Here is an 18,973-nt window from a genome sequence, read left to right on the forward strand (position 1 = left end):
AAAAAACACACATTGCACCTTTAAGGTAGCTACACCTTTGTACCTTATTTACTACTCAAATGTGAATTTTAGCGTTATAAAAACACACATGTGGGATTATATTAGTAGGCTACCTAAATGGTAGATGCCTCCCTTATTAAGGACAATGTGTATTTATTTTTAAATTGTACCGTATTTAGATGTAAGTTTAGCATGTGCACTGCAGGATGATCAGAATCAGAATCAGAATCAGAATCAGAAAGAGCTTTATTGCCAAGTGTGCTTGCACCCACAAGGAATTTTTCTTGGTACTGAAGCTTCCAGTGCACATATACAAATACAAATACAACAAGAAACATAGTAATACAAATTCTAAGAATAAAATATATAAAAAAAAATAAATAAAAAAAATAGTATAAAAAGTAAAAAAAAGGGGTCACAGTTGGGTTTAAAAGAATGACTAAACGCAGAACAAACCAACAAAAACAACACAATAACTGGAGAGCTCCACACCGAGGCAGCCATCCGCGGCGCCATCTTGGATATATATGATGAATCAGCCAGTGTGTTGTGAAAGGAATTAAACCGAAACATTTGCTAATTTAGTTGTTAAATGTTAAAAGAGGGATAAGATGGCCCCTGGTAAATCGAACATATACAGAACATATAAAGCTTTACATTATTAAAATATTATTTAACTATACTGATACGTTTTTTTCTATCTACAGTAATAAACAAACAACTTCCCCCAGCTTCTCCTTTATCCTGAGAAAATACTGATTTGGGACACATTATAATATACTTTGAGATCACAGTGAAATACATAATCACAACATATCGATGCTCCATTTCCTCCAACAGGGAACGATAAAGTCTTTAAATCTCTAGTGTGATTTGTCTCTGTGGTCTCGTCTGAGGAGCAACACCTCCATCTAGTGGCTCACCCTGAACTCACATGTTATCAGGAGTTATTTACTCAGTCTCTGTAATGAGATCCAGTGATTGTGTCTGTTACTCAAGAAAGCCACTAGATGGCGCTGTGTTCAGTATTATGTGACGAATACTGTGAAACGAGTAATGAAGAATAAAACCACATGTTGAAGTTTTTTTTTTTTATACTTTTTTTTTATATATATTTTTTTATTCAGTATTAACAATACAATACAACAACATCTGTTTATGCCAGGGTTGATACACAAAATACACTACTAAAACAGGCATACAAGTCAAACAATAACCACAAAATAAAATAAAAATAAAATGAGACCAAATTACATAAAAGGATGCAAATTAAACATATTTAGAGAGTACAAGATCGGTCTTAATAGCCTTTCTATTTTTAGACCTCTTACAGTGGTGTGATATTGTTTTAGCTCTGCTAAAAGGTGTTCAAAATTTGGTTTGGACTCTGCCCATTTCTTCTTATGAATATGGAATTTTCCTAAGACTAAAAACAATTGGACAAAAAAAGAAAAATCCTTATCTATTCCACCATCTTCAAAGTAAATAAACACATCTTTTCCCCTCAATGTTAAAGTTTGTCCAGTTTTACGTCTTATATAGTTTTCAACATCTCTCCAAAATATCTTACTGTATGTACAATCATAAAACAGATGACAAATTGTTTCATCATAATTACCACAAAAGGTACAGGAATATTCAATGTCAATTTTAAATCTCTCTAAAGTTTTCTTTGCTGGGTATATTCTATGTACAATTTTATAAGACACCTCCTTTATTTTATTATTTAAGAGGAACTTGTCCCCAATTAACCACATTCTTTCCCATTTGATTCCTTCAAACTGAGAAGCCCAAAAGGATCTCGCTGCAGGAAGTGTTTTAGTGTGCATTAGATTCCTAATGTATTTGTTTGGGCATTTTTTGGTAGTGATGTCAATGTCGCCAAGGACAATTTCTTGTGTAGTCAAATAATTGCCACTTACACCAGTTGAGTTATATTTTAAAATCTGAATGATATTTCTTGGCACAGCATCAAAAACGATAGCATACTCCTTAGGGGCAACATGACATCAAGTTGCGTAAACATACACGCCACTTTCAAGTCAAGTGGCGTGTTATTTATACGCATTTTGAGCTATCCGCGTGTATGTCCACGCCGAAACGAACCGTCATCTTCCGCGTGTATGTGTACGCCGTTAAACGTCAGAGTGATTCCGCATGTATGTGTACGCCGTTAAATGTCCGAGCGAAACTGAGCAAAATGTATATCTACATCTGGGGAGCAATATTTTTTTTCCTAGGATGGTAGGGGAACACTCATAAATGGTATTAACCCCAGTGACGGGTAGGTTTAGGGACGCGGTTGGGGTAGGTCATATATATTTATATATACAGTAATGTAACGTTAAGTCACCGGCGTTGATAAACACGCTGGAAATCGATTATGCGTGTTGATAACACGCCAAAAATGGAAATACGAATTGGCGTGTCATACGCCATTTCATGAGATTCAGTCTGTTAGGGGAGACAGGGAATTTAGCTTTTGAAAGAAACTCGTCGTATGTTAGTAACTGACCTTCTGTGTTCATGAGTTGTTCAACTAATAGAATGTTGTTATCAACCCATCTTTGGTAATATATAGATTTATTTTTATATTGAATATTCCTGTTGTTCCAAATATAACAGTTCGTGGGAGAAAAATTGTGTTTGTAGACCATTTTCCAGGCTAACAGGGCATGCTTGTGAAAGTTGGCCAACTTCACAGGTAACTTCTCAATTTTAAAATCACATTTCAACAAGAAGTTTAATCCTCCCAGTGAATCAAAAATCTGTTTGGGAAAGGTGTTCCAAATGCTCTCTGCTTCCTTAATTAAATGACTTAACCATCTCACCAAAAAGGAATTACTTAAGGTTTCAAAAGTCAACACTTCAAGACCACCATCTTTCCTTAAATTACATAAAATATCTTTACGTAAATAATGGGATCTATTCCTCCAAATGAAATTAAATAAGATCTTATCAAGTTTTTTATATACACTAGCTGGCATTCCCATGGATAAAGATAGATAGACGGCACGTGATATCCCTTCTGCCTTAGACAATAAAACTCTGCCATTCAGTGACAAGTCCCTCATCAACCATATATTAAATCTTTTCCTTATTTTCTCTACTATGGGGTCAAAATTGAGATTACAACGCCTTTTTTCATTTTTATCAATGATAACCCCCAAGTATGTTATTGTATTTTTAACAGGAATACCACTTATGACTGATAAGTCACATTCCTTTAGTGACAACAAGGCAGATTTATTTAGATTCATTCTTAAACCCGAGACTTCGGAGAATTTTGTGATAGAATCAATAGCTTTGATAACCTCGTGCTTATTACGGAGAAATAATGCCGTGTCATCCGCTAACTGTGAAATTTTAAATTCTGTACCTAATGTCAATATACCTTGGAACTGGGCATTTTTAATATGTCTGGCCATGATTTGTGTAACAAGGAGAAAAAGAAAAGGGCTAAGGGGACATCCTTGTGGTATTCCACGACCGACCTCAAATCTAGGAGTTGTGCCATGAGCAAGTTTAACTGAGCTGTTACATCCTCTGTATAGAGTTTGAATAGCCTTTAAAAACTGTTCTCCAAAACCAAAGCATTTGATCGCTTTTAACATAATGACTAACTGTGTCAAATGCTTTATAAAAATCGACAAATAGGACAAAACTATCATCTACTATGTATTCATTGTAATCAATCATATCCAAAATCAAACGTATATTATTACCTATATTCCGGCCTGGCATAAAGCCTGATTGTTCATCATCAATTATATCATCTAACCCTGATTTTAATCGTTTAGCAAAAATTAGTGCAAATATTTTAGCATCACTATTCAATAAACTAATTGGTCTCCAATTTTCAATACTTCATTTATCTTTGTTTGGTTTGGGTATCAGTTTAATAAGTCCTTGTCGCATAGTTGGTGGGAGTTCCCCTTTCTTAATGGCTTCTATATAAACTTTAACTAAAAAAGGAGCTAACAAATGGTCAAAAACCTTGTAAAATTCACTTATTAGCCCATCATTCCCTGGCGATTTATTTTCTTTTAGAGAGGCAATACATTTTTGCACTTCTGATAAACAAATCTCTCTGTCACAAACCAATTTAAAGCCATCGTCAATGACATCAATATAATTTTGTTTACTTTTTACGAAGAGATCCATATTTTTTGCATTTTCGACATCAGTAGAGTACAATCTTTGATAAAAATCAGCAACGTATTTTGATATCTGGATCTTATCATCACAGACATCATCATTGATTTTTTCATTGAATTTACTTAGGGATGATACTTCAAAGTTTCTTTTTTCTAGATTAAAGAAATATTTAGTGCATTTTTCCCCTTTTTCAAGCCATTTCCTCCTAGATCTGACAAAAGCCCCTTTAGCTTTGTCTTCATACATCTTGTCCAATTTAAGTTGTAAAGAAGTTAGTTCTGTAAATTCACATCCAGTTAAATTAACTTTCTCTGATAGCTCTGATTAATCTAGTGATAACTCTGGATTCTTCCTCTCTCTTGTCTTTGGCTATTTTCTTCCCTAGTATTATAGCTAACTTACGAACTTCAAATTTCATCAGCTCCCAGCAGCTTCCAAAGTTGTCATCAAGACTAGCTTTTCTCCAATATTTTCCAATTATCACGGCGACATCATCCTTAAATTGTTTATTTTGTAATAGCATTTGGTTTAATTTCCAATAATCTCTGTTTGGTCTGTAACTAAGTATTATTAAATCTATCTTTATATAAATGGCTTGGTGATCTGTGAGAACAGTAGGTTCTATATGAACTGAAACCATCTTGTCATCGATCTCCGAAGAGATCAACCAGAAATCTATACGGGACTGCTGTGACCTATCTTTATTACTCCAAGTATATATGCTGTTGTTGGGATTTTTGTGTCTCCAGATATCAACAAGACTCAACCTTTGACATACATTCTCCAACTCATCTGAAGAACTGTTTCTTGGAGGCCACCAATCCATAACTGTATTAAAATCACCTCCCCATATAATCTTGGCAGTAGGAAAAGTTGTAATCAGCTGGTTAATTTTATTTTCTATTGTTGTAAATAATAGCTTGTTGTCTTTTTTGTTGTTACACGCATAGATGTTTATAATAATGCATTGGGAATTATCTACATCAACAACCAGTATTACCCATCTCCCATTTGAATCTGCTAAATGTTTAATAATGTGCCCTTTAAAGTTTCCCTGTAAAATAGCGACCCCTGCTGACCGGTTACTCCCAAATGAAAACCATATATTTTTCCCCCATTGACTCTCCCAAAAAGAAATATCCGATTTAGTAGCATGAGTCTCCTGTATAAAATAAAAATCAGCACCTTTGTTTTGAATAAACATTTCCTTTTCAATTGGTCTCTAGCACCTCTGGCATTTACAGATAGAACAGATACAGACATAAAAACTCAGAACAAATAATGTTAACTGTATGAACTTCTTTGCAAAAACTGCAGAGATAACTGCTCTAATGTAATCATTAGCTGCCTCAATGCCCCTTATTACACATGGGGGGTTACCTTAAGATATGGTTGCACTTGAACAGAGCATACAGAATCTTTCTTTTTCAGGTGTCTTTAATTTCGTTTCCATTCACAAATGCTCTGATCCCCACGAAATAAGCCTTCTCTCCTCTCTTTCTTGCCGCTTCTACAGTTGGCCAGAGCCGGCCGCGAATGGCTCTGTCTTCAGCGGTCAGGTCTTCTTTGAAACGAAGCTTCTTGCTGCTCACGAACTCACTCTTCTTAGATGCCCTCCAGATTAAGTTTCTCGCTGTTCTCGACACAAACCGGATGATCACTGGTTGCTGATTGGAATTGCCATCTTTGCGTCTCCCAATTCTGTGGACAACGTCGATTGCCTCCATCACTGCTCCAACCTCACTAGCCGACAGCACCGCACGGCAGACCTCTTGCACACGAAACTTCAAGTTGTCATCCTCTCTCTCTGGGATCCCGTGCAAACGTGGGTTCTGTCGTCGGCTGTACCGATCACTCTCATTTACTTTAGTTTCCATTTCACTGACTTTTCTCTGGAGTGTCTCGCATGAAGCTTTTAAGATGCTATTCTGTTTTTTCAGATCTGCCACTTCTTTATGACAAAAGTCCAAAGACTTTTTCAGACCATCTATCTGGACTGTATTGTAGTGTACCGCCTTGTCTGTCTGATCTGCCCGTTCGTTTATCTTGTCGATGACGGCAGAGATGATGGTATCCTGAAGTTCCAGAAGCGATGGCTGTTCTTCGTTGCCTCTTGCCTTTTTCATTTGAGGTTTTGTAGGCGTGTTAGGAGATGAGACACACTCCTCAAAAACACTGGCCTGGCATGCATAAGAGTGTGTTTCTCGGGCAGTTCGTTTTTCCTTATTTGTCACCACTTCCATTGCGCTGTTATGCTAGCTGCAGAGTTAGCAATGACTAGCTTGAATAATAAGACGCTATTTTTCCGAAAACCGGCAGAAAAAAACTATGAAATTCAATAACACTGCAGTCGAGCAATCAGTGAAGAAAAACTTTTAGCAGCAAAATTAAATTCTAAATGTTAATTTGAGCAGCAATCTTCAACAGTCGTTACAGGTCTATTCAAATCGCGTCTGGTCTCGCCGCCATCTTGAATCGGCCTCCATTGACCAAGTACTCCTCGCTACCACATGTTGAAGTGTTCAGAGAAAATAAACAGTCATGTTGAGACTGCACTGATAAATATTTTCTGCAGTGGAGAGAACGCACCCCTGGGGGCGCCAGTGCTGATTATGCAGGAGCTGGATGAGGATTTTGCCTGTCGGTCAGGAAGCTGGTGATCCACTGACAGATGGAGGCGAGCACAGGGAGCTGGTGATCCACTGACAGATGGAGGCGGGCACAGGGAGCTGGTGATCCACTGACAGATGGAGGCGAGCACAGGGAGCTGGTGATCCACTGACAGATGGAGGCGAGCACAGGGAGCTGGTGATCCACTGACAGATGGAGGCGGGCACAGGGAGCTGGTGATCCACTGACAGATGGAGGCGAGCACAGGGAGCTGGTGATCCACTGACAGATGGAGGCGGGCACAGGGAGCTGGTGATCCACTGACAGATGGAGGCGGGCACAGGAAGCTGGTGATCCACTGACAGATGGAGGCGGGCACAGGGAGCTGGTGATCCACTGACAGATGGAGGCGGGCACAGGGAGCTGGTGATCCACTGACAGATGGAGGCGGGCACAGGGAGCTGGTGATCCACTGACAGATGGAGGCGAGCACAGGGAGCTGGTGATCCACTGACAGATGGAGGCGAGCACAGGGAGCTGGTGATCCACTGACAGATGGAGGCGAGCACAGGGAGCTGGTGATCCACTGACAGATGGAGGCGAGCACAGGGAGCTGGTGATCCACTGACAGATGGAGGCGGGCACAGGGAGCTGGTGATCCACTGACAGATGAAGGCGAGCACAGGGAGCTGGTGATCCACTGACAGATGGAGGCGGGCACAGGGAGCTGGTGATCCACTGACAGATGAAGGCGAGCACAGGGAGCTGGTGATCCACTGACAGATGGAGGCGGGCACAGGGAGCTGGTGATCCACTGACAGATGGAGGCGGGCACAGGGAGATGGTGATCCACTGACAGATGGAGGCGGGCACAGGGAGCTGGTGATCCACTGACAGATGGAGGCGGGCACAGGGAGCTGGTGATCCACTGACAGATGGAGGCGGGCACAGGGAGCTGGTGATCCACTGACAGATGGAGGCGGGCACAGGAAGCTGGTGGTCCACTGACAGATGGAGGCGGGCACAGGAAGCTGGTGGTCCACTGACAGATGGAGGCGAGCACAGGGAGCTGGTGATCCACTGACAGATGGAGGCGAGCACAGGGAGCTGGTGATCCACTGACAGATGGAGGCGAGCACAGGGAGCTGGTGATCCACTGACAGATGGAGGCGAGCACAGGGAGCTGGTGATCCACTGACAGATGGAGGCGGGCACAGGGAGCTGGTGATCCACTGACAGATGGAGGCGGGCACAGGAAGCTGGTGGTCCACTGACAGATGGAGGCGGGCACAGGAAGCTGGTGGTCCACTGACAGATGGAGGCGGGCACAGGGAGCTGGTGATCCACTGACAGATGGACGCGGGCACAGGGAGCTGGTGATCCACTGACAGATGGAGGCGGGCACAGGGAGCTGGTGATCCACTGACAGATGGAGGCGGGCACAGGGAGCTGGGTTCATTTGGACAGGAGGATGTTTGGTATGATGGTGTTGAAGGCCGAGCTGAAGTCCACATACAGGATCCTCACATAAGTCCCTGGTTTGTCCAGATGTTGTAGGATATAATGCATTCCCAGGTTGACTGCATCATCCACAGACCTGATTGCTCGATAAGCAAACTGTCCAGCAAGGGTCCAGTGAGGTCCTCCAGGCAGGCACGTGCACACATAGACATCAAAGGGGGCTTGAGCACCTGCCCTTTTTATTCCTGGAGAGAAAGTGCCCTTTTTTCTGGGGTGCTTTTTTTTATTTTATTTTTTTAATAATATATATTCCTGTTTGCGCACAGCTTCCCTGTCAAACAAATATATTTACTGAAGAATAGTATATCTAAATATCAGGTCAGGAGTTCTGAAGCGCTCCCAGTTTATTGATTTAAACCCGATTGTATTGCTTCCGCTAAAGAAAATAGTACGCTCCGTCTCTACGGTTAGAATCCTGTGAGTCCATAGCAACGCTCTGTTTTTCATGGCAACGGTCTGTTATACTCCGCACAGCGGTCTGTTATCAAGCAATAACACACCGCATTCTACATTGGAATTCAACCAAGCCATGTAATAAAATAAGTTAGTAATACAATTTATTTTTGTATTTTTGTATTTTGTCAATAATTTTTGCGGTGATTTTTTCAGTAAAGTTAACAAAATAGCAGCAACAGCCCTCTTCAGTTTAGAGTGAATATTTGTGTTGATTTTAAAGTGTTATTCTAATAACACCAAAATAATTAAAACGATGTAGTGCCTTGTGCAAAAATAAACAAATTATTATTAAAACACGCCCCTCTGCTTGATGCAGTTATTTAGGTTATTCTAAATATATACTTGAAACTAGAAGCATAGAAAATGTTTTCAAAACATGCACATTGTGGAATGGTTTCCTTTGCTGCTCTATAATAGTAAATACTAAGGAGACCATGGTTTCTGTGTGAACTGATTATTTTGTAGACATCTTTTGAAAATGAAACAATTGCGTGAGTTTGAGGAAGATAAAATTAATTAACTTTTTTTATATTTTTTTTAAAAAGGAAGTCAGAGTTGCGTTAATATATATACTTTTTTGTTTAAAAAAAAAAAAAGAAAAAAAAACCTAATTATGAGAAGTGCCCTTTATTTCACTTGAGCCCCTGCCCATCAAAATGTCTGTGCACGTCCCTGCCACCAGGTGGGCCAGCACCAGTCTTTCAAATGACTTCATGACCACAGATGTTAAGGCAACAGGTCAGTAGTCATTCAGTCCAGTGATTTTGGGTTTCTTTGGGACGGGGATGATGGTGGAGCGTTTGAAGCAGGAAGAAACTCCATACAGCTCTAGTGATCTGTTGAAGATCTGTGTGAAGATAGGGGCCGGCTGCAGGCAATGACTCTGAAGGCACGAAGGTACGTCTCAAAACTGATTTCAGACACTCTTCTGAGGCAGCGTAACAGTTTAATGATCTACAGCAGAATACAGCGAGCTTTAGTGAAAACTGAGAGAATATTTAATGACTACAACAGTATTTCTCACTAGAAATGACATCATAAGTAGAAATTGTTGATCAAAAATGTACATTTACACACAACCACCAGCCGCAACTATCAGACGCCATCTTTATTTTTCTAGCTCAACTGTCACAGAATGGAAAGCACAGGATTGTGGGATATTAAAGGCAGAGAAGGATACATCAAGTGAGCTAACATTGCATTCGGACGTGCCTTGATGTCTTCCGACCTTGGATTGAGTCCGGCAGCATTTATCAGCTTTCGGACGCAGCCGTACACTCGTTATTGCGGTGCATTGTGGGATTGAATGAGTGCACTCAATAACATCCACTATGGTGTCGGACACCACTACAAATGGCTGTTCCTCAAATGATGGCCTATTTAAGGGTCTAGGGGTGATTTCGGACACAGCCCATGCATGTTTTATTACATTTATTATGTCGAGCGCCTCCTGGAGGAATACTAACTTTATATATATATATATATTCAGCAGAGAGCAACATATACAGCTTTACATTATTTAAACCATCATTGGTAAATGTACATTATTGTTAAGATCATATATTTTTTCATTTACTATTAAATTGTAATTTGTTTACTCTGTACACTTTAAAAAAAACAAAAAGAACATTTTATTGTTTATAAACTTTCTGTCATGGCTAGATTTAAGAAATTAATGTTTATAAAAGACAAGAAACTCTGTATATTTGTTTGTTTCCTCACAGAGTAATCAATGAGTCATGAGTCATTTTTCCAATAAATTATTTTCAAAAATAAAAATGTCACATTAAATAATGAAGTGCTCTTGATGACCACTAGAGGAGTCTTCCCGTTTCCCACAGTCATTGTGGCATTTTATAACTGGTGAAATTAGTCAGAGATTAACATTCACAGTTAGTCTCATATAGAAATTATTTAACTGTGATTTTACTGAAAGATCAAGTTTGAGTTCAGCTCTAAACTCAGTTATTAGAGATTTATAAAATAAAATAAAATAAAATAAATATGAAGCTCAAATACCCAACAGCATTAGTTTGAGTGTGACATTACTCTTGTAAAAGTCTGTCTATTTTTTGCTTAGTTATTGGTTCATATTTGTTTATCTATTTGTCTTATCATTTATCATCTTTTGTTTGTGTTTACTGCTGCAGAATATTATTCACTTCACTTTTAAATTAATAAAAGTATTTGATGTCTTGAATTGATAAAATCTGAGATTATTTATTTTCATTATTCAGATATTGGCCTCTCAGGCAGTGTAATTTATATATATATATACGCACCCCAGATCAGTCAATAAACGTTTTGTAAAGTCATTCTGTGAGTTTTATTGTGATTTTATATATAAAATCACAATAAAACTCACAGAATGACTTTACAAAACGTTTATTGACTGATCTGGGGTGCGTTTCCCGAACAACAACGTAATTCGCTCCTTAACTACCACAGTACGATGCATCGTTGAAGAATCAACTAGCTAGTCACGACTGTTTCCCGAAACCGTACTGTCGCAAAGTGGTCGTTCAACCACGTTCACACAATCACACACTTAGTGCAGTAATAACTTCTTTTAATGAATCTGTTTGAGATCGAATTAATGCTAGATGTTTTGCTATAAATTACAGACATGGAATCTGAGGACTATTTCTCTTTTTTCTCAGTTATTTTTCTTTATTTCCGGATTCAGTCATAGACTCGTTCTTACGAGAACGTTCACACATGCACACTCTTCAAAAACGGTGCTTTAAATCTCTTGACAAACTAAAAGACGTAAATGACATTTGTATGTATTCTAAATAAAAGACACAGGTTGTACTGAATGTCAGCTTGCTTATTTTGCTCAAGACAAGGATTTATTCAGACCACATGTCATGCAATCTAGAAACTCTGCTTCTAACCACAGGTCAAAGGCTGTCATTCCAACCACACAACTTTGTGATGCTGTTTGCGAATGTTCGTTGGAACGATGGTTTCGGGAAACACAGACTCGTTGAACTATACTGATAACGACGGAACTTGCGAACATAGTTGGTTAACGATGCTTTTGGGAAACGCACCCCTGATCTCAGTTTGATGTGTTTATTCCTCAGACTCTGTCCACTGTTGTGGTCCTACTGAAGCTGTGATCCGATTGGTCCTCTCTGCTCTGGTGGGCGTGGCTACTGTCATTATACTGGTTTATTACATCAGATCCAGAAGAGAGAACATGATTATTGATTTTGAATGTCTTTCTATAGAGACCTGAAGCTCCATCAGTGCTGTATAACGTCAGTGTGAGACTGAAGATTGTTAGTTTGAACAATCAACTAACCCAAAACCACTAAATCTCAACATTAAGATGTTTGATGTTCATCTCTCATATCCTTTCTAGAACATTCTATTCAATTCTATTCTATGAACATTTAATATGATTACAGCAGTATTTGCTGTTCCTGACACATATATTCAACATCCTCTGGCTCTGATGTGGAATTCCAAACAAAATTAAGAAACTTGGGGGTGATCTTTGATGCTCACTTAACATTTGACCCTCATGTGCAGAACACTGTTAAAACGTCATTTTTTTCATCTCAGAAATATTGCTAGATTGCGTCCCATGTTATCTTTTACTGTGGCAGAAAAATTGATCAATACATTCGTTTTTTTCTCGTATTGATTATTGCAATGCTTTACTAGCAGGAGTCTCGAAAACGACCCTAAATAAATTGCAATATGTCCAAAATTCAGCTGCTAGAATCCTGACAGGAACCAGGACTATGAGCACATCACTCCTATTTTGGAGTCCCTTCACTGGCTCCCTGTCAGGTTTCGAATAGATTTTAAAATACTTATGCTTGCTTATAAGGCCTTGCATGGCCTAGCACCCCAGTATCTATCTGAGCTTTTAACTGTTTATACTCCAAGGCGTGATCTCCGTTCCTCCGTTCCTCCGACTCTGGCCTTTTGATTGTTCCCTCAACTCGCTTGCGCTCTATGGGTGACCGGGCTTTTTCTTCCCTTGCTCCAAAACTCTGGAATTCTATTCCATATGAGATTAGACAGGCTGAATCCTTTAGTGCTTTTAAATCCTTGCTTAAAACTCATTTTTTTAGACTTGCTTTTATGTGATTTAGCAGTGTATTGGTTGATTGTATATTTTGTATGTGTGGCGCGATGGTGAGGCGGAGAGCAAGATGATAACTAAGATAAGCAAAAGCTCACATGAAGCTACTCAAAGTCTTAACTGTAGCCAACTACGCCACCTAGGGACTTTCACCCCAGGATATACTAGTACTCAGAAAATCTAAACCCCAGGTTCGTTCTTTCCAGAGAGGACTGAGCCAGCTCTGCCAATTAAAACAATTTTTAATTCAATAAAATATAATGCACATGACAGTCACTAATAAGTAGCCTACCTTCAATACATTTACCTTTTACATTTCCAACACATACAAGAAAAAGGTACTTAAAATAAAGAAAAGAAAAAAGATTTAAACACTACGGGGCAGCACTTGGGTCATCAAAAGACACTAACAGGGAAAGAGAATCCCGCCCCACCTCAAACAGTAATCACTCACTACAACCAACCTCACACACTGGTGTTGCACACTAGAAAGGGAATGAGAAACTCACACTCAAGTGTTAAACACTACACCCCAAAAAGAGAGGCGGTCAAAGTACCCTTTTTACCATAGGCCACAGGAGACCCGAGCGCTTACATTAATTACAAATAACAGAAAACTTTATAAATCAACAGTTGCTTGTTCTTCAGTAAACTTCCTCAATGGGAAGCACTTCGTCTACAAAATACAAATTATATAAACAAAGAAAGAAAATCAGATCACACAGATTATAACAATTACTAATAAAAGAAAAATACCACAAAACAAGAACATTAAAAACAATATTCAAAATAGAAACAAAACAGCAGCGTAATCCAGGGCCGTGCATCTTGTCATTAAAGAGAAGCTTACACCGCTCAGAGCTGGAAGCAAGCCTGTTACGCACGTCCCTCCGACCTGGGGCCTATTTCAATAAGGAGGTTCAACGAACTCTGAGTTAAAACTTGAACTCTGAGTTGACTTACCCTGAGATGGGAAACTCTGAGTTTTTGGTTTCAGAACAGCTGAAATGAGTTAGTTCAATCAACTCTGAGTTGACCTACTCTGAGTTAAGCGCGTGCACCACAACTATAAAAAGCCATTATCAATGGAGCACAGATATTATGAGTCACCATGGCAACAGCGCCAGACAAAAAGAGGTCTGCATATTTCTTCACATTTTAATTACTGTTATACAGTGTTGGGTGTAATTAATTACCAAGTAATCTAAATACTGTAATTTAATTAAAGGGATTACTCTTAATTCTTCCGTAATTTAAAGTTAAATCTGATGTAATTGTATTAGACTATAGAACAATTCTGTATAGGCTATTTAACATACATTTTTAAAAGGTATATTTTTAATGTAACCTTCTCCCTCTACACACTTTGGTCAATTCAATAATAATTCATGCAATTGTATATTGTTTATTTGAAAGCATTAAAAGTGCAGTTTCTTGTCTCTCCTTGTATTGTTTAAGTGGTTGAGGTTGATATGGGATTTAGTAATTAGTATAGACCAATAATTTCTAAAGATAGTCATTATTACATTAATCTAATTACACTGTTGAAGATGTCATTTGTAGTTAGTAATACAAGTAACTTGCCCAACTGTTATAATATCAGAGGTGAAACTGGAAGAACAGTATGTTATTCAACCTAATTTTAATTTTCATGTAGGGGCAATCCTGCAGGCATTAAAAGAACATGGCAGCAGCTGAAAATTAAATATAAAAACATAATTCAGTCAAGTAAGGCTTGAGCATAGTATGGGTGTAGGCTACCTGACTTTACAAACATGTGACATATTAAATAACTAAAGCATCCAGTGTCTAGCAGTGCAGCAGCATTTACGGCTGAGGGAATTCCTGGACGGACTCCAGAGCCAGTCCCAAAGATCCAAGGGCCTTCATAAAATGTAAGAGATTTACATATTTTTTTTTATTTTTTATATAGGCTATTTTTGATATTTCCATTTATTTTACTTTGGGTTAGGATTTTTGTTGGTCCCAACAGATTCTGATGGTAATATCTGTCTTTTGGAGCCTCCTGTCCCAACAGAACCCCAGGCAGTTGTAAGTAGCCTACTCAATACACCAGAAATTATGACAAATAGTGTTATAAAGTTATACTCAACCAAATGCTCATCACATGGGGATAAAGAGTTTCTGCTGCCACAGAGAGGCCTACAGAGGTAATGTTAACATTATGTGTCTACACATCAAACAATCTACACATTCACATTTTTTCACATTTTTATGTGGAGTAGCCTATAGAATCTAAATTTAAATCTAAGTATAAACGGGTATTCTTATCTCTCCCCTCCCCCAGAGTCCGGAAGAACAGCAGGAGGACGGTCCAGCAACTTCTGGTGCACAGATCAACACAGTTCAGTGATTTCCAGTAAATGCCACAGTTTAATTCTGTAGAATTTGTTTAGAACTACATTATGTAACTGTAATCTACTACTGTGTTTTCAGTTGCCAGTTAAGGAGTTATATAGACTTCATCTTATAAAAAATAAATGTAAAAAAAGCAATATTTTATTTATTAATAAAAGATTCATTTTATTAATAAAAATGTACTGAAAGAATGAATGAGGTGTTTAAACACCACTTCCTCTTTAAAAAAGGGGAGGAGACCGAAAGAAACTCTGGGTTTACTGAAGAAAACCTGCTCCCGACCAGGTTAGGTTCACAGAGTAAGTTACCATGGTAACGGACTCTGAGTATAAGTTACCTCTCTTTCTGAAACAGGCTTGACTTACTCTGCTTTCTCAGGTTTAACATACCTCCCATTCTGAAACAGAAAACTCAGAGTTTCCCTCATTTCAGGGTTGACATACTCAGAGTTTTCACTTAACCTCCTTTCTGAAACAGGCCCCTGCACACACACACACACACAGGTGAAATTTATTTATTTTTATAAACATGAAACGGTCCATCAGAAAAGAGATCATACTGACTGCGTTCACAATGATTCTAACACGACTGTACAGGTTCTCGCTGCACTCAAATTGTGAAGTGACTGCAGGATACAGGCTTTAAATTATACACTAATATTATAAAATCACATTCCACGTTCCACTCATTCACATACCTGATCAAGCAATGAGCAGACTAAATACCCCGAACCACACGACTCCACTACACTGTAAAAACTAAAGGAGCCTCAAATATCCTGTCGGATACTCAAGGAACTTCAAAATGTAATTTAAGTGCCTCAAAGCTCTTTCTCCTATAGTAGGGTTACTGGAGGAGCATTGACATTCTTTGAGGTTCTTGCTGGAACTTATGGGATCCTTTAAGCACTTTGTATTTAGTTCAGAGGTTCTGGAGTCACCTTTTCATTACCATGAGACCTCGAAGTGCTTTGGGGGAAAATAGAGGAACTTGAATGCGATAAAAGGGTTATTGGAAGATCTTTTAACATTTAAGTGGTTCCTGGAAGATCTCTTATGTTAAAGCCAGCATCTGGAGGAACCCAATGGTTCTGTGAGGCCAGAATGAGAATATTGTTATCCTATTATTATTATTATAGGCTACTTAAGTTTGATTCAGTATAGCCTACATACCCAGGTGAAAAAAGACGTAGCCTACTATTAAAAATGTACTTGAGTGTGTTTTTAGTAGGCCTACAATACAAATATACTTTAATGCATTTTTAATACATTTAACAGTAGCCTACGTCTTTTTCACCTAGGTAGCTTACATTTATTTAGTATCTATAGGCCTATTTTGTTGATTAATTTAAACCTTAAACAACAACACTAAATTATAATAATATTAATAAGAATTCATTAATAGAGTAAAAATAATAATAGAGCAAATAATAGTAATAAAATAATAATTTTTACCTACTTCTTCATAAATTATTATTTGAAGAAGAAGAACTAGGAGGAGAAAAGTTTTATTCTGTCACGAAACTGCTGCTATTCCTCTGCTGTCGTCACTTCAGTGATCCTCGCGCTGCTCGCGCGCAACAAAGCTCAGCTGATCGACGTCATCGGGTAACGGCTCGTCCTCTCATCAAAGCTTCCGCCGTTTGATCGGCTCTCCGTTACAAGGTTTGTAAACTCGCCAAATAAATATAAATACAGAGTCTACTCACTATATATTCAAACACACATATATATAAACTAAATTGATTATACATTACTACTTTTTTACAGTGTTTACCACTCGTTTATTGCACAGTATCTGGTATGAAGGTTTTAGCCGCGATGCTAACTACGTTGATCTAACGTAAGTTAATGAACAAATGGAAATTATTGACTTATTGTCTTAGATTGATTTAGTCATTCAATTCAACATATTCTGTAAAACTGTGTCTTCAAATTGCTGAGATAGCCTAACTAATTTAGCTGATTCCTGCTGTCGTCATTGGCGTTTGTTATGAATAACAAAAGCAGGTTAATATAGTTTGGTCTGTTTTTGTTTAGCCTAACTTTACTTACTACATGTGCCCTCATTCTCTCAAATACCATTTTAAAGCCATTTACTGGTCAAAATAAATATTATGTTGTGAATAATCAGCTTTGTTCTTTTGTTTCCCCAGAACAACCAGTACATTTCTAAAATAATCTGAACATTTCAGAGGCAACATTGAATTACAGTAAGTTACCTATACACCACATGCAGGTACTTTATTACTATGAACTTTCTCTGTGTGAAATTGTATTGTTTGACTGTGTACTTTTTTAATAAGTTATTCTCTGAAAATCTTCCCTCATGCTCTCAAATCTCATTCATGTTACTCAGAAAAATAATATCACAGGTTTGGAGCTAATAATGCTATGCATTTTTTATAGGCTATACCTTAATCATATGCATTTGAATATAAGACATTTGAACCCTGAATTATAACTTAAAGTTTAGTCTTTTTCGAAGAAAAAAAAAGGAAAAAGCTATTATATGACTTCAGAAGACTTACAACACAACTCATAACACATGAGTTGTGAACTCATTGACTATTTTTAGGATCTTTTCTGGGACATTTTTGGAGCTTAACCATTTTTACATAAATTGTTGCATTGAATTGAACTAGACAAGTGTACATAAGAATAGTTTGAATGAATTACAAAAAAAAATTATGCTTGTGTTTCATGCAGTGATATTGAATGGTGACGGGTTGCATTATGCCTGAGATCTGCTTTCGGGTTCCACAGACAGAAAGTCAAACAGGTTTGGAACGTCACAAGGCTGAGGAAATTATTTAATAACTTTAATAACCTTACTAACAGTAAATTTTGTACTTTGCAGGGATCTCGGTAAGCTGAAATACAAGTTTGATCAAGAATAAAAATCCTCCTGTAGACCTGCAAATCACTGAAGTGCCTGGACCATCCACCAGAAAAGAGGAAAAGCAAACAGAAAATGAAGCTGATGCACCTTTTCACTTTTCTAACTCGTTAAGTACCTCATGTGTCCCTTGTGAAGATTTTATAATTGATTGCATTTTATGTTGCAGCGAGTAAAGGTGCATCACATTTGTGAATTTCGTGAAATTACACAGCAAAAAGACAAAATTGCTGATCGTGTGGATTCTTATTGAAATGACTGAATTCACCAGTGAACATTCACAGAACAACAGATCATTTTACTACACCTTAACTCTGTTCAAATGGAAAATGTTTTCTGCTTGTTGTGACAAAAGGAATACTGTTTCCGGGTCGAAGCCTCTACTTCTACTTTCTCTATCTTGTTTCTAGATATTGAGAATACTCAACAACCATTTATGGGAACTGTTGATTCAAGTCACACATTTAAGCTTTTCAAAAGGCATAGTGTGCATTTCAGTCTCCAGTCTCACGGCATCCCAGACTTCAACATTTTATGATTCAAAATAGCTGAATAACTAACCATCTGAGATTTCGGAATAGAGATAAAGGTTAGGATCCTAATTTTCAGCAATATTACAGCACAATGAGTGTATATTAGCACTGTTTGTTGTTTGTTTTTGGCATCTGATAGTGCTTTTGGACTTGGAAACAGTGACGTCAGACTTAACAAGCAGACTGAAACACATGTTTTAAAATTAAGTGAAGATGGACATTTTTAATTAGTCAAAATTGTAATTTTTTACATTGATTTATTACATGGAACATGTGTTTTCCATGCATTTTGATGAGATGTCTTTTCTTGTGTAGC

The 18,973-nt window shown here is 38.1% G+C and overlaps 1 long non-coding RNA gene across 1 annotated transcript; it reads left to right on the top strand.

The window, feature by feature from the left end:
- The first annotated feature begins 16,732 nt into the window (after window positions 1-16,732).
- Window positions 16,733-18,973, top strand: LOC309475391. Its single transcript, XR_014197636.1, has 4 exons — window positions 16,733-17,068; window positions 17,382-17,438; window positions 17,935-18,007; window positions 18,086-18,973. It is a non-coding gene; the product is annotated as an uncharacterized lncRNA (long non-coding RNA).

Source organism: Leuciscus leuciscus (genome assembly GCF_965113295.1).
Source record: "Leuciscus leuciscus genome assembly, chromosome: 15".
NCBI lineage: Eukaryota > Metazoa > Chordata > Actinopteri > Cypriniformes > Leuciscidae > Leuciscus > Leuciscus leuciscus.